General features: G+C 44.0%; 1 protein-coding gene across 6 annotated transcripts in view; it reads left to right on the top strand.

Annotated features, from left to right (window-relative positions):
* nrcama (neuronal cell adhesion molecule a) overlaps positions 1 to 24,509 on the top strand; it is a 419,288-nt gene that overhangs the window by 203,899 nt on the left and 190,880 nt on the right. For all 6 annotated transcript variants that reach the window (XM_087997474.1, XM_087997473.1, XM_087997476.1 and 3 more), the window contains one exon: positions 23,005 to 23,120. The gene's annotated coding sequence lies outside the window, so the exon portion shown is untranslated. The remainder of the gene's footprint in view (positions 1 to 23,004; positions 23,121 to 24,509) is intronic.

Raw genomic sequence — 24,509 nt, 5'->3', positions numbered from 1 at the left:
TCAGGAGCATCCAAGGAGCAGGAGAATCGACGTTTCGGGCATGAGCCCTTCTTCAGGACGTAAACGTCGATTCTCCTGCTCCTTGGATGCTGCCTGACCTGCTGCGCTTTTCCAGCAACAGATTTTCAGCTCTGATCTCCAGTATCTGCAGTCCTCACTTTCTCCTCTGATACTTAGACTGCCAACCTTAGTTATTGAATACAAACATTCTCCATACAACCATTGTGTAGTGAAAGAGATGAATCAAATAATTGAATCCAGCAACAATTCCTCTGCTTGTTATTTTAGATGCCCTGTCAGGAAATAATCTGCTTTATCTTCATGGTTTTTGAAATCATGTTAAATGATTTTAATATAAAATGCTGAGACTAATCTGCCCTGATGCATTGCCATTATCTCTGTGTGATGCGCATTGAATGAGCAATCCAGTTCCATCTCCCTTCTTCTCAAATAAAGATTTGCATTTGCATATATGGCTTTGCCATGTGGCCCAAAGCTCTTTATAAATCAATGAAGTCGCTTTCAAGATTAGGCGCTGCTATAATATCGGAAACACAACAGCATATTTAAATGCAGCATACTCCTGGAAAACGGCAACAATATCAGGGTAATGAAGATTTTTTTAAAAATTGATTCGAATTGAGAAATAATTGCAGGCAGGTGCTCTGGGGAAATCTCTACATGTCTCATTCAGAATGGGATCTTTTCCGTGACCCTGAACTGCAAAATGGGCTTAATGTGTCATCCAAAAGCTACCAATGACAGTACAGCACTCCCTCAGAATTGTCCAGGAAATGCCAGCTCAGGTATTGTTGTGTTGCCCCCCAAGTGGGGCTTGAATCCTCGTAGCCTTCTGGTTCAGACGTGAGTGCTACCTATTGGGCTGCAGGTGGCATTGCTGCTGTAGATCATTGCCCGCATTTACAAATGCACATTGCTGCTGCATGTGTTCAGAGGCATGAGCACTTGGTTTACCTGATGTGTCCCTAAGCCATGAGACTTCCAGTTCCCATCCAGCAGTGTGTGCCAAGTTAACGGGATCTGGTGACTCTCCTTCATGCCTTTGCAGGATCATTGGCCTGATTGCTTTTGTGAAGGTGGTGGCACGTTGCCACCTTAAACCACTGCAGTCCATGTGCTTTAGGGACAGCCGTAATGCCACAACGGAGATAACTCCATGATTCAGGAATACCCAGATTATCCAGGTTCCAGGACTGAGGCAGGCAAGTGGACATGGGAGCACAACTGTGTGATTCATATCAAGATCACCTGTGATTTCAAGATGAGAAAAACCTCTCCATTCATAGTAAGGCACAGCTGCAAGGGCCATCAAACATTTTATGCATTATCTCCATTCAAGAAAGTGATTTTTACACAACTGCAGTTTTGCTTTCAACTCTTGATCCCTTTCTCCTACTCTGAAAGGATTCATTCCTTGCTGGGGTCGGCCTCCATCTTCTGCACCTGGCTGCGAATAACTGTGCCACCCAAGCCAAGGGGTGGTTGGCATATATGGACCCAACAGAATAACTGGGGACCTGGAAGTGGAGATCCCCTTTGGTTCTGTGCCCCCCACCCCACCACATTCCTGTGTTAATGCAAAATCGTGGTAACAAAGGATTTCTGTATTATGGTCAGTGTGTGGAAAGCTGAAAAGAGAACAGTGCCCTTTGTAGTAACCTGAATGGGACTGTTTGAAGATTTTTCTTTTGTTTGTCTGAGGAACAGAACTAATCCTGTGCAAGATGTGAACAGAATTTCTGTGAAGTCAGTCCAATCTCTGACTGGAAATCTGGAGACGTTCTAATGATTCTGTCTATCGGTCTGTGAGAGATCACCTACACTGCTAAGATGGGACACATATTTCATTTACAGACTGTTTTGCTATAATGCATGTTTCATTAATGCAAATTCTCTGTAATGCGATTTACAAATTCAGGATACTGTTTCCAAAGCGCAAACATTTAAAGTGTGTATTGGTTACAATGCAATTCTGGCCCCATTAGTTTAAATGATGCTGCTATTGCGTGATTTTCTTATAACACAGGATTGCATGAGAATGGAACTACCACGTTGTAGCAGAACCCATTGTCTTCTGCATGTTCTCCGGATGGGCCATACTTGTTACAGCCAATAGAAAACTGATGAAATATAGTCACAATTTCTTAAATCAAGATTAATTGTGGTTTCTCTTTTTCTTTGACCATTTGTCTTTATTAGTGTTCATGATTAGAATGCATCCTCACCATCAAGGAATGAGGCAAATTGTCAAATAGGCATCTTGCCCTGAACAAAAATTGTCACCAAAGTTGTTGCTATTTTGCTCTTGTAGTGCAGTGTACTGTGTGCAATGTAACGACTAGCTGGTAATCATTGACTTGTTCTTACTCTGTGAATGTGGTAAGGGCTTCCATTGCCCTTTCTTCTGCACATTGCTGAATGGGAAATGTCCTACGTGGCTTGAAACTCTGCGGCAATTCCTGCGGATTTCTACACTGCCCGCATATATTGTGACTCGCAGCCCACGTCTGCTTCAAACGCCCTCGGGCGAAGATTTCCTTCTTGTGTTATACGTCGCAAAATTGTAAACCTAATTATGGAACATCATGTTCATGGTCTCAGTACACGTCGAAGACAGAACAAATCTTCCTCCTTCCCCTGGGGGCCATGAAAAAATGATGGGCTGTGAGGGGATCTGAATAATAACAAATCGTTTGCAGCAGCAAATTATTAGCTCTGCCACTGTGTTTAAAACCAATGAGCCAGAGGCACCTTTCGATTCCTCTTTTGACTGGATGCTGAGATGTAAATTTGATCACGAGATGTTTGTGGTTTGGAGAAACCTTCAAACTCATCCAGAAAGACAGGAGCATTGCTGCATTTCTCCCCCCAACCACTGTATTGTCCAATTATTTATTACAAGACTCTGGAGTATTTGCTTCACTGCTTTTGTTAAAATGCCTGTTCCAAGAATATGACTACTGTGTGTGAATGCTGTCTTGCCATCGATCATAAACTTGCAGATTAATAGCTTTGAAGTCTCCGAAGTTCAGTCCTTCTCTCACTTGTTAATTGGAAGTAACAGTCCATATTTTCCATCCGTCATTTCCATCACTACAGTTCCCTTCTCGCTTCCCTCGCTATGTATACCCACTTGCCAGGAGAAACCCAAATATCTCTACCTTTCTTCATAGCTTAGTTCAGTTGTCTGCCTCTGCACTTTGCCAGTACACTTCCCTTGTGTCTGGGCACCCACTCTTTAATACTGTGATTGATGTGCCATCAGACCAGAGGACTTTGACTTCCCAGTTCTTTTTTATTTACTCTTTTGGTTGTGCGCTCATGTGCGCTTTATAATTCTGTCGTTAGTTGCAGCTTTGTGTTTGTTGGATGTGTTGCACATGGAAATATAAAAAGACAACAGAGTACAGGAGTTGGGAGGTCAGGTTGCGGCTGTACAGGACATTGGTTATGCCACTGTTGGAATATTGCGTGCAATTCTGGTCTCCTTCCTATCGGAAAGATGTTGTGAAACTTGAAAGGGTTCAGAAAAGATTTACAAGGATGTTGCCAAGGTTGGAGGATTTGAGCTATAGGGAGAGGCTGCACAGGCTGGGGCTGTTTTCCCTGGAGCGTAGGAGGCTGAGGGGTTGAGAGGTTTACAAAATTATGAGGGCATTGGTAGGGTAAATAGGCAAAGTCTTTTCCCTGGGGTCGGGGAGTCCAGAGCTAGAGGGCATAGGTTTAGGGTGAGAGGGGAAAGATATAAAAGAGACCTAAGGGGCAACTTTTTCACACACGGTGGTATGTGTATGGAATGAGCTGCCAGAGGAAGTGGTGGAGGCTTGTACAATTGCATCATTTAAGAGGCATTTGGATGGGTATATGAATAGGAAGGGTTTTGAGGGATATGGGCCGGTAGCTGGCAGGTGGGACTAGATTGGGTTAGGATATCTGGTCAGCATGGACAGGTCTGTACAACTCTATGACTCTATACCTACCATGCTGTACATCTCTATGACTCTATACCAAAAGCTTTCTTCATGATCCTATCTACCTACAACTCCACTTTCAAGGAACTAAGAGACCTTGGAGTGCAGGTTCATTGTTCAGCAACACTCCCTAGGACCTTACCATTAAGTATATAAGTCCTCAGTTGCACTGGACAAACTGAAATAAATTGGTCAACATGGAAGAGTTGGACTAAAAGGTATGTTTCCATCCTGTATGAGTCAATAATTATATGACTTCATGAATTAACTTCCATTTTACTCACCCATTTACTTTTGAGTACTGATGATTATACTCTGCACAGAGGATTGAGCGGTTGCCTCAGTTTGGGGAAAAAAATGTTTCCCTCTATTTACCACTCCTTCAATCTCCAACCTCTGAATTTCATTGCAAGTCAGTCACAAATTATTGGACCATTTTGCAATTTTGATTCCTGCGTAGAGACTGTACAAATTCCTTTCATGTTAGATCATTCTAGCCTTCAGTCCGGGTGGGTTGGAGTCCAGGCTGCAGACACAAAAGGGAAAACAATCCTTATTTTGTAACTTTCATGGTCTCTGATGTCTTTTTGGAGTGTTGGACATTTATGTACAGCAAGATCCCATTTAAAAGAAATGCGATAATGAGCCAATAATCTTGTTTTTAAATTCAATGTTGGTCAGGGAGTTGGTGGGTGTGGCTTCCCAGTGGAACCCCTAAACCTCCTCAGCTCTGAAATGAAATGTCGGTGCCCAACCCTCTGTGTCTCACAGTTGTCCCAGATATTGGGAGCAAAGTTATGGAAGTTATCCAATAAAGTTAGTCAGGTAGATTCAGAAAAGTTGCAAGTTGGCAACAGCTGTACATATCATTTCTGTTGTTCGTTTTCAGAGATAAAATGTCCACTTTTCACAGTGGTGGTGTTGAAGATAACTACAGGTTAAAGACTGAACCATAAACTGGAGAGCTCTCACTCCAAGCTCATTAAAACTTGTATAATTGAGCTGAACTGATTGGGGAACCCTTCTTCCCTTTGCCTTTGTGTTTAAAGGAAGAATAATTCCTTGTTCTTCCCAAGACCATTCTGCCTCATTGAAGAGCGGAGCAAGTGTAACAAGCAGTGGGACTCGAATAGGAACTCCATACACACAAAATAACAATTGCATTGTGTCCCGATTACAGCAACTATATCAGAACAATCAGAGTGAAGAATGACAGCAAGCCTCAGTTGAATACGTGTCCCGATGTGAGCTGCTCCTTTTTATTTGCCATAATCTTGAACTCCCCAGGAACCCGTTGGCAGAAAAAGAACACCAGTGATTTGCATTTCCATGGTGCCTTTAACAAAAGTCATCCCGAAGCACTTCACAGTTATCACCAATGCATAAAGACCAAGGCAGAGAGCAAGACATATCAGGAGAGGTGGCAAAAGCTTGGCCAAGCAGCAATATTTTCAGGAGGAAAGGGCATTGGAGAGGCAGCAAGGGCATGGTTCCCTGAAGGCATGGCCACCAGTGGTGAGTGGAAGTGGATGGAGGATAAAGAGGCCAGTCAGAAGAATGGGGGAGTTTGGAGGGTTTTCTTGTAAGGATGGAGGAGATCACCGAATTGGCGAGAGGTTGGTGCTATGAAGGGATTGAAACACAAGGTTAAGAATTTTAAAATTGGGGGAGCTGGAAATTGGCGCAGATCTTTTGAGGGGTGGGTGTGATGAGCAAGCTAGCTGAATGGAAAATGGAAGGTAACCAGGTCAGCAGTGTTGACGTGACAGAGGCAGCAATCAACGTTGGATGGATCAAAAACGCAGAGGTATTTAAGCTGTGGTAACTTTGAAGAGCTCCCTCCTTTGTTCTTGTTCTTCCGCCACCTCCAAACAGACCCCAGCACCAAGGATATATTTCCCTCCCCTCCCCTATCAGCTTTCCGTAGAGACCACTCCCTCCGCGACTCCCTTGTCAGATCCACACCCCCCACCGACCCAACCACCACTCCCGGCACCTTCCCTTGCAACCGCAGGAGGTGCAACACTTGCGCCCACACCTCCCCCCTCACTTCTCTCCAAGGCCCCAAGGGAAACTTCCATATCCGCCACAGATTCACCTGCACCTCCACCCACATCATCTACTGCATCCGCTGCAGCCGGTGTGGCCTCCTCTATATTGGGGAGACAGGCCGCCTACTTGCGGAGCGATTCAGAGAGCACCTCTGGGCCACCCGGACGAACCAACCCAACCAACCTGTGGCACAGCATTTCAACTCCCCCTCCCACTCCACCGAGGATATGCAGGTCATTGGACTCATCCACCGCCAAACCACAACAACGCGACGGTCGGAGGAGGAGCGTCTTATCTTCCGACTGGGAACCCTCCAACCGCAGGGGATGAACTTGGACTTCACCAGTTTCTTCATCCCCCCTCCCCCCACCCTGTCTCAGCCGGATCCTTCCAGCCCGGCACCGCCTTCCTGACCTGCAGTCGTCTTCTTGACCTCTCCGCCTCCACCCTACTCCGACCTATCACCCTCACCTTGACCTCTTTCCACCTATCACATTTCCAACTCCCCTCCTCCAAGTCCCTCCTCCCTACCTTTTATCTTCTCCTGCTGAACACTCTCTGCTCATTCCTGAAGAAGGGCCTGTGCCCGAAACGTCGAATCTCCTGTTCCCTGGATGCTGCCTGACCTGCTGTGCTGTTCCAGCAATAAAGTTTCAACTTTGATCTCCAGCATCTGCAGACCTCACTTTCTTCTCTTGTCTAATGTCCCATCACAGAAACAGTGTGACTGTCATTCAGTTGGGAATTACTGTGTCACTGAGATCCTACAATCATTGGCAGATGTAAAGATTGGTTTGTGTAGCTGGAAAAGCCCCTATTGAAATAATTTCAAGGAGTCACTAACGTACTCATTTGGATATTTCTTTTTCAAGGGAAGGAGCTATCCCCTTGCAGAATGGATACAGGATTAACAATGATGTGATACATCAGCTGTTGGCATCTGTTAGGAACTGTCCTGCATTAGCCACCATATGTACAGAGGAACCTTGATTATCCAGCATTTGATTATCCAAATAACCGATAATCTGGCAAAATCGCAAGGTCCCGATGCTCAACTAAACTATGTTATCTGGTATTTGATTATCCGGAATTCAATTAATGGACTGAAATACTTCCGGCTCATGTCTTTCGGATAATCAAGGTTCCTCTGTGTATGCTTAGTGATGGTTTATTGGTCATTCAGGGGATTTGGGAGTTGGTGGTTCGACCAGCATTTACTGTCCATCCCTAGTTACCCAGAGGGCAGTTAAAAGTCAACCACATAGCTATGGGTCTGGAGTCACATGTAGGCCAGACCAGGTAAGTATGGCAGTTTCCTTCCCTAAAGGGCATTGGTGAACCAGATGGGTTTTTTCATGTCAATCAACCATGGTTTAATGCCACCATTACACACTCAACTCCAGGTCTATTTTGTTTTTAAAAAATGTAATTCACATTCTACCATCTGCCATCGTGGGTTTGGAGCCTGGGTCCCTAGAGCATTAGCTGAGTTTCTGGATTAATCGTCCAGTGATTAAAACCACTGGGCCATCGCGTCCCTTGGGTTATTGTAGGATTCCGCTCCCTATTAGAACTGTAGGTCTTCCTATATCCCAAGGACTGAAGTGGTTCAAAGCAGCACCTTCTCTAGGGGCAATTAGGTATGGACATGAAGTGTTGGTCTAGCTAGTGATGGCTACGTTCGATGAACAATTTAAAACTGTTTACCAGGTGGAAATGTAATGTAATGAGATAAATGCATTGTGTGTGATCAAGTTGGGAGAGTAATGAATTACTTCAATCCTGCCTGAAGCATACCACTGAGGCCTATTAAGTCAGTGGTCAAAGCCACGATTCTATCCTGCTTAATATTAGCTGTTCAGTCTAGCCGAACTATATGGTCAAATTTTGAACAAATCAAGTTGATGCTGTTGTCCTTCAGTCTTCCCCAATGTCATTGGGATTGTGTCTGAAGAACTAAATTTTTTGGGGGGTCAGCTGAGGAGGTTTGGCACCTCTCACAATCACAAAGAGCTTCAAGCTATGCAAGTACCTTTGAGTTATAGTTCCTTTTCAAAATTATGAAATAATTTCATTACTGCCAAGTCCCAACCAGAATTGAGAAAACTGACCAAATCATTTATTCCTGATTTATGTTTATTGAGAGATAAATGTTGATCAGGACACTGGGGAGAATCCCCATCACCTTCAAATATGACTCATCTTTCATCTCTAATTGAATAGGTGGACTGAGGCTTTAATGTCTCACTTTTTCAATCTATCTTTTGTCTGAATTTTGCAATCTAAATTGCACTATAATCAACCTTTTGAGCTGCAAGCAGGTGGTTTTTTAAAATCCATTATTTTAACATTCTGAAGTCATGTAAAAATGTTTTCCTCTCTTAAAATGGAGCATTTGACAGCAATACTATATTGGTTTAGTATTTATCACTTAACAACATAAAATCATAGAATCCCTGCAGTGTGGAAACAGGCCATTTGGCCCAAATGTCACACTGACCCTCCAAAGAGTAACCCACCCAGACCCATTCCCCTACTCTATTACTCAACTTTTGCCTGTAACTAATGTACCTAAGCTACACATCCCTGAACACTATGAACAATTTATCATGGTCAATTTGCCTGACCTGCACATCTTTGGATTGAGGAAGGAAACCGGAGGAAACCCACACAGATGCGGGAAGAATGCGCAAACTCCACACAGACAGTCGCCCGAGGGTGGAATCAATCCTGCGTCCCTGGTGCTGTGAGGCAGCAATGCTAACCACTGTGAGCCACCGTGCGATAACTTGCATTTATAGAGCATTTAAGGGCAAATGTCAAATTGCTTCAGAGACCAGTTACTAAACAAAATTAATACTGACCCATAAAATGAATTATTAAGGCAGATGCCCAAAATGCTGGTCAAAGGTAGATTGTAGAGAGCCCTGAGGATCGGTTAGCTCAATTGGCTGAGCAGCTGGTTTGAGATTCAAACAGGATGGGTCCAATTCCCACATTGTCTGAGTTTACCATGAAGGACTGTCCTTCTTGATCTCTCCCCTCTCTTCAGGTGTGGTGAGATGGAAATGTGTTGCTGGAGAAGCGCAGCAGGTCAGGCAGCATCTAGGGAACAGGAGAATCGACGTTTCGGGCATTAGCCCTTCTTCGATTCTCCTGTTCCCTAGATGCTGCCTGAGCTGCTGCGCTTCTCCAGCAACACATTTCCATCTCTGATCTCCAGCATCTGCAGACCTCATTTTCTCTTCAGGTGTGGTGACCCCAGTCATAACTCTCTAATGATAGAGAGTCCCGAATAGTATTGTAAGGGTATGGCAACGTTACCTTTATAGCGAGTGTCTCACAGGAGGATGGAGAGGTGTAGGGCAGAAGCTTCAATGCTTGAGGCTTAGGCAATCAAAACCATGACCACCAAAGATGGTGAGATTGAAGCTGAGGGTTTGCAAGGGATCAGAATCAAGTGAGCGCAGAGATTAGTGAGGGACATAGACTCAGACTGGGGGAAATTATTGAGATTGGGAGGGACCAGGCAATGATGAGAATCCAGGGCATGAATGTTCAAATGGTTAATTAAGAATTTTTCACTACTTTTTAAAATCTGCATGTTCAGTTTTAGCCATAGAAGTGACAGTGAAAGAACTGGTTTGTTGTGAAAACTGAATAGGTTCACAATTTTTTTTTAAAGGAAGCAAACTTAACATCCTTACCTGGTTTTGTGACAACAATGTGCTGACATCAAAGTGAACCCTGAGCCAAGTATTCATTGCAGGCTCCACTGAAGGCTGTTTACAATATCGTAATATAGATTCGAATGTGCTACAAAAACTGCACTCCAATTCAGTTAAGATCAACTACTCCCTAACTAGGAAGAACAATTTGTATCAACTGCCTGACAGCTAATTCTAGTTTTGTGAAGCAGCCCCGAACCTTTTCAAGTTAATTTATTTCAGAAGAAAAGAGTGAGAAAAATAAGAGTGAAATCAGGCATGGGTGCAAAAGGAAGCATTGCTATTTGATCCTGAATGATAAAATGAAACAGGAGATTGTGTCAACTCTCATAACTGATGAAGAGGATCCCCGTCAGACACCAGAAATTTGACTGTGTTCTACAGTGATTGCTTTTTCCAGCTGATCCCTCTCTTAAAGCGGCCGAGATGTAATGAGATAATTGACACAAAGACACACAGCTCAGAAGTAACCGAGGACTGCTTGATTGGTCGGAAATTCCTCCTGATAAATTTGATTTACTTACAAGCTGAAATTAATGTTAAACTATGGTGACACCTACATAATATTGCTGATGAGACCCAGCTTTCTGCCTGATGGTGCTTTTTCTCCCTACACAATGACAAGGGATAGATTGAAGTGGCGATATGAATTATGAAGAACATCAGTGATTTCATTCTATGCTGCTTCAGAATGCCAGTGCCTATTGAATCTATGGAAAGTTGTTTAACTACAACAAATGCCTGAATTATATAATGTGAATAGAGAATAGTACACTAGAATCCACTCGTTATAGGGAATGAGGAAAATGAGACTTCTAACAGTGATTAGAATTCCACAATAGAGTTTGAATTTGATTTATTGTCATCACCTGTGATGAGATAGTGAAAAGTGTTGCGTTACGTGCAATACAGGCAGATTATACCCTGCAAAGTGCATCAAGGTAGCAGCAAGGCCTTGTAAATCCTGGACTTAATGCAGAAGACAGGTAGCTAGCTGGTCTACTATTGTAACAGGATGTTGATTTGAAGTTTGGAAAAGCAGTATTGTACATTTGTTAATCATTCACTCACAGGATGTGGGCGTCACTGGCTAAGCCAAGATTTATTGACTGCCCCAAATTGCCCAGATGGCATTCAGAGTCAACTATGGGTCTAGAGTCACATACAGTCTAGACCAGATAAGTTTCCTTCCCTAAAGGATGTTTGTGAACCAGATAGGGTTTATTTTTTCTCTTGGCAATCATGTCATGATCATCGTTAGACTCTTAATTCTAAATTTTTTTTGTTGCATTCAAATTCCATCACTGGAATTGAACCCAGGTTCCCAGTACATTACCTGGACCTCTGGATTAATAGTTTAGTGATGATATCTTGAGGCCATTGCCTCCCGTCTGGCAGAAGTTCTCATTCGAAGCAGCTAGAAAATCCGATGTTTGGAGAGGATTAGTAAATTTGGAAGAGAGTTGCTTCCTGTTAGTTCTGCCAGCTACAGATTGGAGAAACTTTAGCAGAGGGAGATGAAGGCAGTATCTGACTCTGGTTCATGTTGAGTTACAGTTGATAATGACAGAGACAGTTGAATGTGGAAGCAAAGTTTTGAGTTTTAAAAATGGTAGATAAATTGAATTCAAGTCTCTCTGGGTGGCTGATACAAGGGAATTTGGTTAAGTTAAATATACCATCATACAAAGTAATAATGGTTCACCAAACAGGCATTTCTGTCCGTGATGGAGTTCAGGTCCAGCTGATAAATCAGTTTAGCATTTCTCCTCTTTGAGAACGGATCTGAATTTATTTTTTGGCACAGACCTATTTTACTGCAAGCATTCATTGCCTGCCAGATTTCATAACATCTCTGGGTGACACAATTGCGCAGTACTTTCTAATCTTACAAAAAAAAGTGAGACTAAAGTTCAGCAACCTCCTGGGGAGCCCGAAAGAGCAGCAAAGCTCCGAAATCTGAGAACCTCGCCACAATTGACTGGAAAAACTGTGTGAAAGGAGGGAGACAAAAAGACAAGTTAATAAGCCAAGTGAAGGCCTTTTAAAGGACTGAAACTCCCCTCCCACCTGATCTGTCAAACGTAGAAACAAAACAAGGCTGAGCTAAAGAGGGAGCAAACATAATGGGTAACGACAATGTAGAGGGGAGGTGGGGATAATGCTGAAAGGTTTATCGCAAGGAAGACCAATGGACTGGAAATCAGGTGAATGGAATTCAATACAAGCAGCAAGGCATTATTGTAGACTGGCCAAAAATATAATGTTTTTTTTTAAAGAATGGTAAGTTTTGACGGAAAAGGAAAATTAAAAAGATAAAATCTGATTCGGTACAGAGCCCCAGATGTATTTTGGTGCAGTTTTATACATGGCTGAAGAAATGGAATGGAAAATTCCACATGCTGCAAGGCCTGACCACACAGGTCACATGGGGCAGAACTTCCCCAGCGGCTAAATGCCATTGGCTATGCTGAGAAAGTTGGGAAATTCTGGAGAGATCTCCAGTGAGGAGTTTTTTGGTGTTAAGACCAGAAGTCTCACCTTCCGTCTTGTTGAACGATGAGATTCTCGCCAGTGAGCAGTGCGAGGCCTATTATCATGTATTAACTTCTCGTTACAACTTAATTCCACTCATTAGCGTGTAGTTTGTAATTCACCTACCCACTGGATAGAAACCGGGTGCTAAGAAATCCCAACGTGCAAGTCTGAGCAGGAACCTGGCAAGTCCAGTTCTCTGCTTGCTCTTCCAGACCTCCATTTTGAACACCTAGCACTAACATCTCAAGGCACACTCCCTGGGCAGCAACCGCGCACACACTTCCATCTTTAGGCATGATATGGAGGTGTTGGTGTTGGACTGGGGTGGACAAAGATAAAAAAATCTAACACCACCAAGTTATAGTCCAACAGGTTTATTTAGAAGTACTAGCTTTCGGAGCACTGGTTCCTTGTCAGGTAACTAGTGCCCCAGTAGCTACCTAATGAAGGAGGAGTGCTCCGAAAGCTTGTATTTCCAAATAAACCTGTTGGACTACAACCTGGTGTCGCGAGATTTTTAACTTTGTCACATCTCTGGGGAAATTGGTATCTGACACGTACCAGCCTCATATCACATCTCTGATCCACTTACAATATGGTTCTGCACTTCAATGCTGTACTTTGGAATCCACTAGCACCCCTCATTATAATGCTGTTGCCCAGGTATTTTCCATGCAGGGGTATGCACCCAGCTCATGGTTTGGACCAGGGTTTCTCTTGGGTCATGGTTTTCGGCAGTCATCAGTCAAGGTGGTGGACTAGTTGATGCCAATCTCAGTCATGCCAGCCCCAATGGCCAAGCTCTAAGGGGAGTAGTCCATAGTCACATCAATAGAGACCCCCTTCAAGCAAGGGTTCCTGATACAGTTAGTCAAAGGAAGCCTTCCCTCTTGGTCCAGAGCCTGGGCGCAGTCAGTCCACTGACCTATTGGGGCTTTCATGGTCGGGTGGGGGTATACCTGTACAATGAAGGAGTAGACTCCACTCAGTCCTGTGGGTCCTGTGCAGCTGGTCCAGGGAGTCACAGGAAGACAGTCAAGAATTGTACAGATATTAAACAAGGGTGTGGTCACACCTCACGCTGCCTGCCAAAGTCGCTCGAGGTGGGGATGGGCCACAGTCCATCCTGGGGATTCGGACATGTGAAGTCAACAGGATACTACCATGTGTGGGAGAGAAGCTGGAGAACTTAATTCGATTGAGTTGGCTGGGCTACAGACAAGAAGTAGGGTAGCAACTCCAAATGCATTGTGTGATGACAGAGCAGTGAATGGAGTGGTATGATGGGGCAGGGGAGAGCTCCTCAACAGTCAGCATCACCCTGGCTTCCATTGGAGCAGGGAACTGTGCACTACTCTGCCTGCCATATTTACTCGGTCTGCCAGAGAGTAAACTGGGAAGGTGGCGATTTAGATGATTGAGTTGGGTGGCGACGTGGATACATGCAAAGCCGACGGGTTGGCTGACAGGGCTACCAAGAAGGGTTGGTGTGTGTCTGGCAGTTCACCAATGGGAAGAGGCGGAGCTGAAACTCTGCCTGAGGAACAGGAGACATGTTTGCTTCCATTGTGCGGTAAACACCAAGGAAATGGCTGCCAACATGCCCAGAGTTGTTGGGGATAGGCCTTCAATTTTGAGTGATGGGAAGCCTATCAAAGGGCATTAGTTGTCATATAGTGAAGCTGAAACATACCTGTGAGCACTGCAACCTCGGGCACTATCCTATTGTGTGCATCCTTTCCCCGAGCTCTCTCGACCCTATTGATATAAAATTACAAATCTATTGCACCAATGGCTGTGATTCACACCTAATGGTTGTGGCCTGACAAGGTTGATCCTAATTGCCAAAGGAACAAACACGTGGTGCAGGAGCTGCTCACTTCACCCCTGGATTGGTTCCTCCTCTGGCCGGGTGCCTCCTGGCACAGCCCTGCCTCCTTCTGAAGAAGGGACACCCAGAGTGAGGTCCTTGTCCTTCGTCCCCCCCCCCCCCCATCTCCATGCTATTGTAGACCATTGGAGTGCAGACCTGACTGTCCACGACAGCAGCCAACCTGTCCATGTAGGCAGCCAGATGTTGGCATGCCTGAGGCAGAAGGGTTTCAACAGCGTTGTTGCAGTCCTGCAGCCCTTTGTGACAGGTTTTCCCAGTGCTGCTCCTAGGCATGTCAGTGAAGTTCCTGATTTCCGACACCATGGGGAGACTCCTCCTCTTCTGCCTGGGGCTGACCAGGTGCCTGGTCTCCGTCAGCCAGTGTCCTGGGACATTTGCTCCTTGCCCAGCCGCAGAGACGTGGCAGTGAGGTCCTCCTGACTCTAATCTAGCAAAGATCCCCAGCAGGGTGTCAGAATGTGAGCTGGTGGAGGGTGCAGGAGGCTGATGTTTTGGCTGAGGAGTCGGAGCTGTCTTCCTCAGAGTCAAGGGGATGTCTGTCTTGAAGGGCCTCCCTCTTGATTGCGGAGACTAAGAAGTGAATGCATCACCCAGAAGTTCTGCCATGTTTTGAATACATGCACAGTTGGGATACTGCTGCTTGCTTGGTTGCTGAGACATCAATGTTTCAGTATCTCTATGGGACTGTTCCCTTGCCTTTGAGGCCTGAAGTCCTCTGACTGTTGTGCACCCCTATCTCCCATCCTGGCCCCTTCAGCCTCATCATGGGCTGTTTTCTTTAGGGAGAAAGTGAGGTCTGCAGATGCTGGAGATCAGAGATGGAAATGTGTTGCTGGAAAAGCGCAGCAGGTCAGGCAGCATCTAGGGAACAGGAGAATCGACGTTTCGGGCATTAGCCCTTCTTCAGGAATTTCTTTTCTTTAGGAAAGGGAGGAATTGAGCAAAGTGAAAGTGGGTTTCCCACTGTTATTGCTGATATAATCATGGGGTATGATGTCCTGACTGAGTCAGGTAGTCCAAGGGGCATGCAGGGTTAGTAGTGTAGGGGATCGTGGTCGGTGTGTGAGTGAGCAAGGAAAGATGTCACAAGCAGCAGTGAAGAACCATGCATTTTGGTGGCTGCAGTTGCAGAGTGGAGTAAGTCTGGAGGAGCAGGGAGAAAATCATGGTACTTAACCTGGCAGAATGGAGCATGTTGTTGACCTCCTTTCTTCATGTCTGCAAAGAAAGATTACAAGGTGCTTGCATGAGCTGATTCCTGATGTTGAAGGCTGAGCTCATATGCGTATGTCACTATCAGTTCTGGTGGCCCATGTTTGCATGAGGGGTGCTTTTACTCTGGAGGAAGGGCTTTAGCATCAGATGTGTGGCTGTTCTTCTGCCTCCATTATACCATTTTTAAAGTGGTATGATTTTAAACTTGCCTCCATTTCTCTTCTCAAAGTTGTCTCATCAATCAAACATTGTCACACTCTTTTACCCAGTACATCCCAGTATTCCTTCTTCCCTTGTGAACTTCTAACATAAATGACATTACAACCCCAGAGCTTTTCAAAAATTGTGACCTTAGGAACAGGCTATAATTAACAGACGGCACAGTGGCTCAGCGGTTAGTACTGCTGCCTCACAGTGCCAGGGGCCTGGGTTCGATTCCACTCTCTGGCGACTGTCTGGCACCTTCTCCCTGTGTCTGCGTGGGTTTCCTCCTGTTGTTCCTGTTTCCTCCCACAACCCAAAGATGTGCAGGCTAGATGGATTAGCCATCGGAAATGAGGGATTACAGAGATGGGGTCGCTGTGGGTGGGATGCTCATCAAAGGGGCAGTGTAAACTCAATGGGCTGAATGGCCTGCTTCCACATGAGGGGATTCTGTGATGTGAGCAGGTGCACATCACAACCTACAGATTCCAGGTTACCTGGGAGCAGTGTCATCGATGACCCTGTTCACTGATGCTCAGCAGTTTGCGCTGTCAATTTAGACAAATCTCCTATAGATTGGAGTGGCAGATTAAAATGATTACATTATGGAGCCTGAATCATTTTCCTCATTAACTTGGCTAAGTGGAATTCCTTGCTAGTAATCAGTGTATCAGAGTATCATTTCATTTCGGCTCGTGGCAGCCAGATGATGTTTAATTTTTATCTTGACTTACAAAGGCAGGAAATTGAATTCCCTTCCATCTTTCCAATTTAGAAAGGATCATCTCACCCAAAGCGAATTATGAAGATGTGTTGGCATGGATGTCAGACACAGTATAACCATAATGCTGCCTCATTATTATCGCTGAAAATGTTCTATCTGTGACATTTTTAACTGTTCAACCCACACCACATTTTTAATGTGCTCCACCAAACTAACCTTTGACTACAAACACTCCTACAAGACAAAATCATTCACAATGATGACATAGGTGTCCCAGTCACTGAAGGTGAACGTGCAGGTGTAGCAGATGGTGAGGAAGGCAAATGAAGTGGGCCTCCATCACAAGAAAATTCATGAACAAAGGAAAGGGATGGCTTGTTGCAAATGTACAGGGTGTTGGTGAGACCACACCTGGAGTCTTCTGTGCAGTTTTGGTCTCTGTACCCGGGGAAGGATGTTCTGGCTGGAGAGGGAGTACATCAAAAGTTTTCCAGAATGTATCCTGGGATGTCGGGATTGGCGTATGAAGAGAAACTGGATTGGTTCGGACTGCGTTCATAGGGGTTCACAAGAATGATCTCATAAGAACTTATCTAGTTCTAATGGGATGAGACAGTCGATGTCAATAGGATGCTCTTGATGACCGGGGAGTCCAGGACTTGGGATCATGATCTAAGAAAAAGGGGTAGGTCATTTCAGACAGAGGTGAGGAGAACTGTCTTCACCCAGAGAGTGGTGAGCCTGTGGAGTTCTCTGCCGCAGAACACCATGGCATTAAATGTTTTTGAGAAGGGATTAGCTATAGTTCTTCGGGCTGGAGGGATCAAAGGAACAGGGAGAAAGTTGGAACAGGATACTGACTTGGACAGTCAGCCATGATCAGGATAAAAGGCAGAGCAGGCTTGAAGGGCTGAATGGCCTACTCTTCCTTTGGTATCAGTAACCCAGAGGAGTAGCTAAACTGAAGCTGTGCTCTCTGGAAGTGAACACAACACAATTACACGTCATACAGTGTATTTTCAGGACGGTTAGGATAGTTGTACCTCATGCCCTGACCAATATCTATCCCTCAACAAATATCAGTGATTTTAAAAAACAACAATGATTGTTATCTGGTTATTTATCTTGCTGAATTTTTCTGGGACCTTGCTGTGTGAAAGCAGGCCATGTTGCTTACATTTCAACACTGTTGAAACAGTTAACATACTTCAGCTGTAAAATTTTTCAACACATTGTTGTTTCATGCTACGTTAATATTCATTCCGGTCTATATTCATTTGCATTTCTCTATTAGAATGTGAAAGACCACATGGAAACCCTTGCGACACTTTCACCTTCCTTCCCTCCTGTCTTCTCTTGAAGACGTTGACCCTGAACTCTGGCTGGGAAATGGGTCTGAAGCTGACCAACACTGCGCACACTCCTGAAAATGGCCTTTTGATTTTATTTATTATTCTCACATGTACCGTGAAATACAGTGAAAAAGATTGTTTTACATGCTAACCTGACAAATTAAATCTTACATAAGTACACCAGGGTAATAGAACAGAATACAGAATATAGTGTTACAGCTACAGAGAAGGTGCAGAGAAAGATCAACTTTAATGTACAGTAATCGAGGTCTTGGCAACAGGCCCATGCTGCCCAGTTCTCACAATTAAACTAATCCTATTTGCCAATATATGAGAGTTCCGTTTGTAAGTCCAATTATGTGACTGATATTTGGTGATAATGGAGCTTTTCTTTTCCATATTCAGTCTCTGGATGTAGGCATTGCTGGTGAAGCCAGCACTCATTACTCATCCCCAGTTGTCTTTCAGATGTCTGTTTTGGACTCTCTTTTTATTGAGCTGCTATGATTTGTACTACTGGGGAGGAGAGCTCTCTATTATTCTCTTGTTATAAAGTCCTAGAGATGTACAACACAGACCCTTCAGTCCAACTCATCCATGCTGATCAGAAATCCTAAATTAATCTAGTCCCATATCCCTTCCTATTCCTTTACCCATCCAGATGTCTTTTAAATGTTGTAATTGTACCCGCCTCCACCAGATCAGTGCATACACGCATCATCCTCTGTGTGAAGACGTTACCCCTTAGACCCCTTTTAAATCTCTGCCCTCTCACCTTAAACCTATGCCTTTTAGTTGTCGATTCTGCTACCCTGGGGGGAAAAAAGACTTTGTCTATTTATCCTATCCATGCCCCTCATGATTTTGTAAACCTCTATGAGGTCACCCCTCAGCCTTCGACATTCCAGGGAAAACAGCCCCAGCCTATTCAACCTCTTCCTATAGCTCAAACCATCCAATCTTGGCAACATCCTTGTAAATCTTTACTGCACCCTTTCAAGTTGAACACCATCTGTCCAACAGCAAGGAGACCAGAATTGCATGCAGTATTCCAAAAGTGACCTAACCTATGTCTTGTGCAGCTGCAACGTGACCTCCCAACTCCTATGCTGCTGAGGGAATGGGAATAAATTTTGGAGATTGGAGATAACTTTATTCTCAGGGGCCTGCTGCACTCTTTTTGCCAAGTAAAAATTAGCAGGAGCGCTTTATGGATTGTGCAGATAAATGCTTTCATCGCTCAGTACCTGACCTCCATGCTGGACCTATAGCTGAGATTACTTAGCATTGTTCACTAACTAGTCAGGATATTTATATTTAGCTGCATCAGGCTCTCTGTTATGCTCTGTACAACTCCTGTACAATTAAATTGCCTGCCATTGTCTCTCATTGAATGGAGAAAGGTGAAGCTTTATTGGATGTGAATAAAAGAACCAACTTGAAGGAACAATAAGTGCTGTTTGAATGGCTTGTTGTGAGTTTGAAAGGGGTTTGGTGTACTTTCATCATGTGTTTGAAGATGAAAGGCTCGGTATGCTTTCAGCACATCAGAATTTTAGTTGTTTTTTGACAGTTACAGATATTCCATGGGTTCATAGTCAAGTTAACATGTACTCGGGAAGTAAGTGCACTGGTCATTTAAAAGCTGTGTGTGACCTTCCTTTGGGCAGATTTACATAACTAAATCTGTGGTCCCATCTGTTATCATCCTCAGGAAGCAACCAGCAGAAGGTTAGCAGGAGGGACTAGTGTTGCTTTGATGGGCAGTAGTAAGTCAGTCCCTTCTCCATGTAGTGTGCCTCAGTCTACCTTGTGGAGGAACTGGTCATTGAGAGGGACAGTGGTTATTTGTAAATAGAAAAATTCACAGGGATAGAGCGAGGTAAGGCCATAGGGGTATGAAGATGAGTGAGCTTGACTAGATGTGAAACTAGAGGCGTTATCATTTACATTAGTTTCACTGTCCAGAAGCCGTCCACCCACCGCTGCCCACCAATCCCCAGAAGATCTCCTCTTTCGTCCAGATGAAAGAGAAAAAGGGTGGAGTTTTGAAATTTAACATGCTGCACTGAAAAGAGAAATAAAGTGGGAAGTGTTATTGAGGCAGGCAGGGCGGGTCAAAAAGAGATTGCCTGACTGGTTTCTGATCTGATGTCTTTGTGGCTTTTTATTCTTTTACTTTGAGACTTCAAAGATCGTGTTTCATTGAGTATAAGATTCTTTTCTAAGCATGGTTTGTCAAGCAATGATTGATGCTGAACTGTCCTCTGAAGTGGCCCAGCAAGTCATGTAGATATCCATGTCGCAAAAATAAATACGGCAGGTTCATTGGTCCTTTCAAAACTAAATGCTGTGGTTCTCTTCTCGAGGGATTGAAAGTGATGTTAAACTTGTAAAGGATCTTGGATGGTCCACACCCTGAGTGTATAGGCCTAGTCTCCACATTATAAACATTGGCAAACAAAGCATTCACAATGATGACATGAGAACTGAAAGGTTATTCCAAAAGTCTAGACAGTCTTGGCTCTTTTCTGTAGAAACGTGGAATAATTGCTCAGAGGCCGGTATCCCGTCACCAAGTCACTCTTTATTTACATGTGCAGAGTAAATGAACTCTGACCAGCTAGCTCAGAGCTAGTCACCAGAGTGAGAGGGCTCTCTGAATCTCCAGTTTGTATAAATGTCAGCCAGGGCTCCCTGACTGACCCAGGGTAACAACCACAAGTAAGGATCTCATAGTCAATGCAATCCACATGGCCCTCGTTCCATTCACTATGAAAAGAAAAGGCTAACTTAAGGTGACCATTGAGATTATCTAAGTGCCTGATATGGTTGACATGGAGATCATGTTGCCACCTTAAGGGAAGAGTGGAACTAAAGGTAAATATGAAAGGTGGTCATTAATAAATCTATAGGATTTTCAGGCAAACGCTCTTTATCCATAGCCATGAGAATTTATAATGTGTTACCTGAAGAAGCAGAAGAAATAAATTGCATGGTTCCATTTAAAGGGAGGTAGATAACCATGAGGGAGAAAGGAAATGAAGAATATGTTTCTGGGATTGTTGGGTGAAGTCAAGTGGAACATGAACATGAGTGTGGACCAGTCTGTTTCTGTGTCTAGAACCTACATCGGATTATTATAGCCAGTGGCTCACTACTGCCATCCTCTTCGGGAAAATAACAATGAACAGGAATCTTGGCAGAGATGCCCAAATCAGGAGAAAGGCAAAATGAAGGACACGAGCAGAGAAGCAATAGTAAAGAGCTAATAAGACCATATTAAACCCAGAAAGCACATACTGCTGATGTGAAGTTGAAGCTAGGATTGCTGAAGGACAGTAATCAGGAAGAGGTTGGGGGAAGTGTGTGCATAATGCAACTTGTACATCTTAATAATATTTATGATCACGTTGGAACCATCTGTGTTTGGGAGAATGAAGGAGGAAGGGGGAAAAGCATAAATGGTACAATTAGGATCGACCCTTGGTTCAGGAACTATTACAGCTCTCAGTTACTTATCCAAATGATATTTAGCTATTCTCATGTGAGTCATCAATAATATGCCTAATTCAATTGATTGGACAGACTCATATACTGTTTACGATGGATGTCACTTTAAAGACCTGTCTCTGAGACATGCACTATCGACTTGCTTTGTGTGTTGCTATATCTGTGGAAAACAGATGACAAGATTATGCCAGTATCCACAAAAACAGACATCGTGGGGGATGGGATGAGCAGACATTTGAATGGTCGCAGGTTTCTCATGCAGGAGTCTGAAACCGCGACAGATTTGTACAGTGGACCTGCTAACATGAGGTGAAATGAGGCTGGGCTCTTGCTCTTTATTGACTGCCTATGTAGAAGCTGAGCCACAACGCTGACCATAGGACATGAAGTGGCTGCCACTGTTCTGTCAATAAAACTGTGTGGAACTAACTGTCGATAGTAGGACAGAGTCCAAAGGAGAAGAGGATGTGGTATGAGATTGGGTCCAGACTTGACTTGGAGCTGCCTATACTGAATTAGGCTTAACTCCAAGAAATTCCGAGTCTTTATGTAAAGAAAAAGCATTCGGATGGGTATATGAGTAGAAAGAGTTTAGAGGGATATGCTGGCAAATGGGACTAGATTAGTTCAGGGTATCTGGTCGGCATGGATGAGTTGGACCGAGGGGTCTGTTTCCGTGCTGGACATATCTATGACTCTAAAAAATGTCAACTTCGTCTCGAAGCAGAGAAGTAAACCCACCTATCGAAGGCTGTCAATTGATCGAGTTTAAGGACAGCACTCTGTGCAACCGTTTGACACCATACAAACAAGGAGCAAGCAATTGGGATTAGATTAATTTCAGATATCTGGGTGGCATGGATGAGTTGGACTGGTGGGTCTGTTTCCGTGCTGTATAATTCTATAGTAGGCCACTCAGCCCATCAAGCCTGCTCACCATTCAATAAGATCGTGATGTGATTTTGACCTCCAGTTACATTCATGCATTTCCCTGATAATCTTCCTTGATCATCAAGACGCTATCTGCCTTTGAAGTAAAAAATATTGAGAGATTCTGCAAACAGTGCCTTTTAAAGAAGGAAACTTGAGACTCAATCCTCTAAGAGGAAAGATATTGACTAAACTCTGTCTTAAAAGGGCGAATTTTGAACTATGATCCATATTCCTAGATTCTCCCACACAAGGAAGCATCCTTTCAACATCTACCTGGTGAAGTCCCTTCAAGATAGTGCGTGTTACAATTAACTCAGGTCTGACCAGCACACTGTTACCCTTCCCTTCAGCACACTCGGAGGATTAGCTTGTTAGATCGAAGCAATTTCCTCTGGTGCAAGAGTCCAGAAGAAGGGTAAAATCTCTTAAATTTAGAACTAGGCCATTCAGGGTTGATATTAGGGAGCAATTCTCCCAATAAAGAGAAGTGGAAATCTGAATCCTCTCGCTAAAATGTTGTCAACACTGGAGGTCAGTTGAAAAGTACAAAACTGAGTTTGTAATGCTCAGCAAAGATAGCAAGGGACACGTAGCCAAAACAGATACACCATGTTGACATTAGAGGCAACCTGGAGAGCAGGCAAAGAAAAGCAGCTCATGGTGACTCACTGACTTCCTGACACTACTCTTGTCCCAATCTCTGTCTGAGTAACACCCTCTGAGGAACGCCTTTTCTATGTTGTGCACCAGACACTGGAAAGACCACTGATTGGAGATACTGTACTGCTGTCTGATGTTAGGGTCTAGTGACAAAAAGATCTGACTGATTGACAGTCTGTTTTCCTTTTTGCCTTTTCAGAAGTGGACGTTTTGACATGAACGCAATTAACTGATGGGGCCCTGTTGAGAACAGATATCAAATGCAGGTCGCTTCCAGGGAGATCAGGAAGTGAAGAGAGTCAAGCTCACCATCTGGTAAGAAGGTTTAATGTGTTTACACTCTCACAGCACAATGCATTTTGCATAATGTGCAAGGTGATTACCACATGAAAGCCTTGCTTGGTGACAATGGGTCAAGGTTTCATATCTGCCAACTGGCTGGCAATAGAGTGTGGTCTATATGTAGAGCACAGCCACGTCCTTTCGAAGATCTGTGTTCTTTGATCCTGATGAGATGTATCTGGAACATGTGAAGGCAACATGATCTCGGGTTGATGGAGCTTGGAAGAGAGAGACTAATTCAGTTGTGAAGCTGAAAACATCCACTGTGCTTTCTTATACCCTTTCCCTCCCAAACCGGCCAGATACTTGAAATAAGAAAGATCAAAAGTGATGGAAGTTGGCTTTTTCTATAAATAAGATTGTACAAACATGGTGTTGATGATAGTTATGTGGTGTCATTTGAAAAGTCTCAACTTGGACCTTTTGAGATCCTCCTTGTTGGATGTTAAATGATGCGAAGGAAGAGGAGCAGGTCAAGTGGTTTAATTTCTGCTCTATGCTTGCCTTGCCTTTTCTACATGTTTTAATCCATCTCTTTCCCCATGCCTTTCATGACCAGAATTCATTGGGTCAATTGGAAGGTGATTGCAGTCTTGCCTCCCCAAAGTACGAGCTGTCACGCATTAGCCTGCCACTCTCGTGACCAATATATAATTCATAAGCCTTATCTTACGCCACACCACCCTCTACCAGCTTCCTTCAGAGCTCAAGGCTGCAGCCTCCTGATGCAGAGAGTACAATGGCACAAGAGGTACCTGCCTGATGACAGTGAGATCCCAGTTCATCGGCCAGCCCAGTACTGCCTAGGCACAGGAGAGCCTAATGGTGTCTGTTTCTAATATCTGTTTCAGGCTTGTCTTTGTCAGTGATGGAACAACTCCTCCGTGCTTGTGGGCACACATGCAAAATGGGATATCTGCAATGCAGCATCTCATGCACGCTTGTGTTTTACAATAAATTATTGACATCTTGATGCAGTAATGTGCTTAGCCACAATCAGCAAACCACAGCCAAGCAGGTAGTTACCAGACAAACAGGAAGTGCCATTTATTGTCTCGTTTTTTTTTCAATAACTCAAAAATAGTCTTGGAGATTCAATAGGGCAATTAAAGCTAATTTTCTGAATGGGAAAGTTTGACCTGGTTGTTAGACAAGGATTGATCGAACCACAGTCAACTCCCAGCAAGTGACCGATGCTGCAGATAGTATTCTTTTGGCTCATCTGGGTCTAGTTTTTAATTCAAAACCATTCACTTGCACGGAGTTAAAATTAGGCTTGCATTCTGAGAGCTGGATTTGCAGGTTTACTGTTGCAAGGAGGTGATAAGTGGAGACGTGCATGTAGACAATTTTGTTTTCCAA

The sequence above is a fragment of the Chiloscyllium plagiosum genome, unplaced genomic scaffold, assembly GCF_037043375.1.
Source record: "Chiloscyllium plagiosum isolate Xiang-an unplaced genomic scaffold, Cpla_swu_hap1 HiC_scaffold_19, whole genome shotgun sequence".
Classification (NCBI taxonomy): Eukaryota; Metazoa; Chordata; class Chondrichthyes; order Orectolobiformes; family Hemiscylliidae; genus Chiloscyllium; species Chiloscyllium plagiosum.
This window is presented reverse-complemented; position numbering and strand designations above follow the sequence as displayed.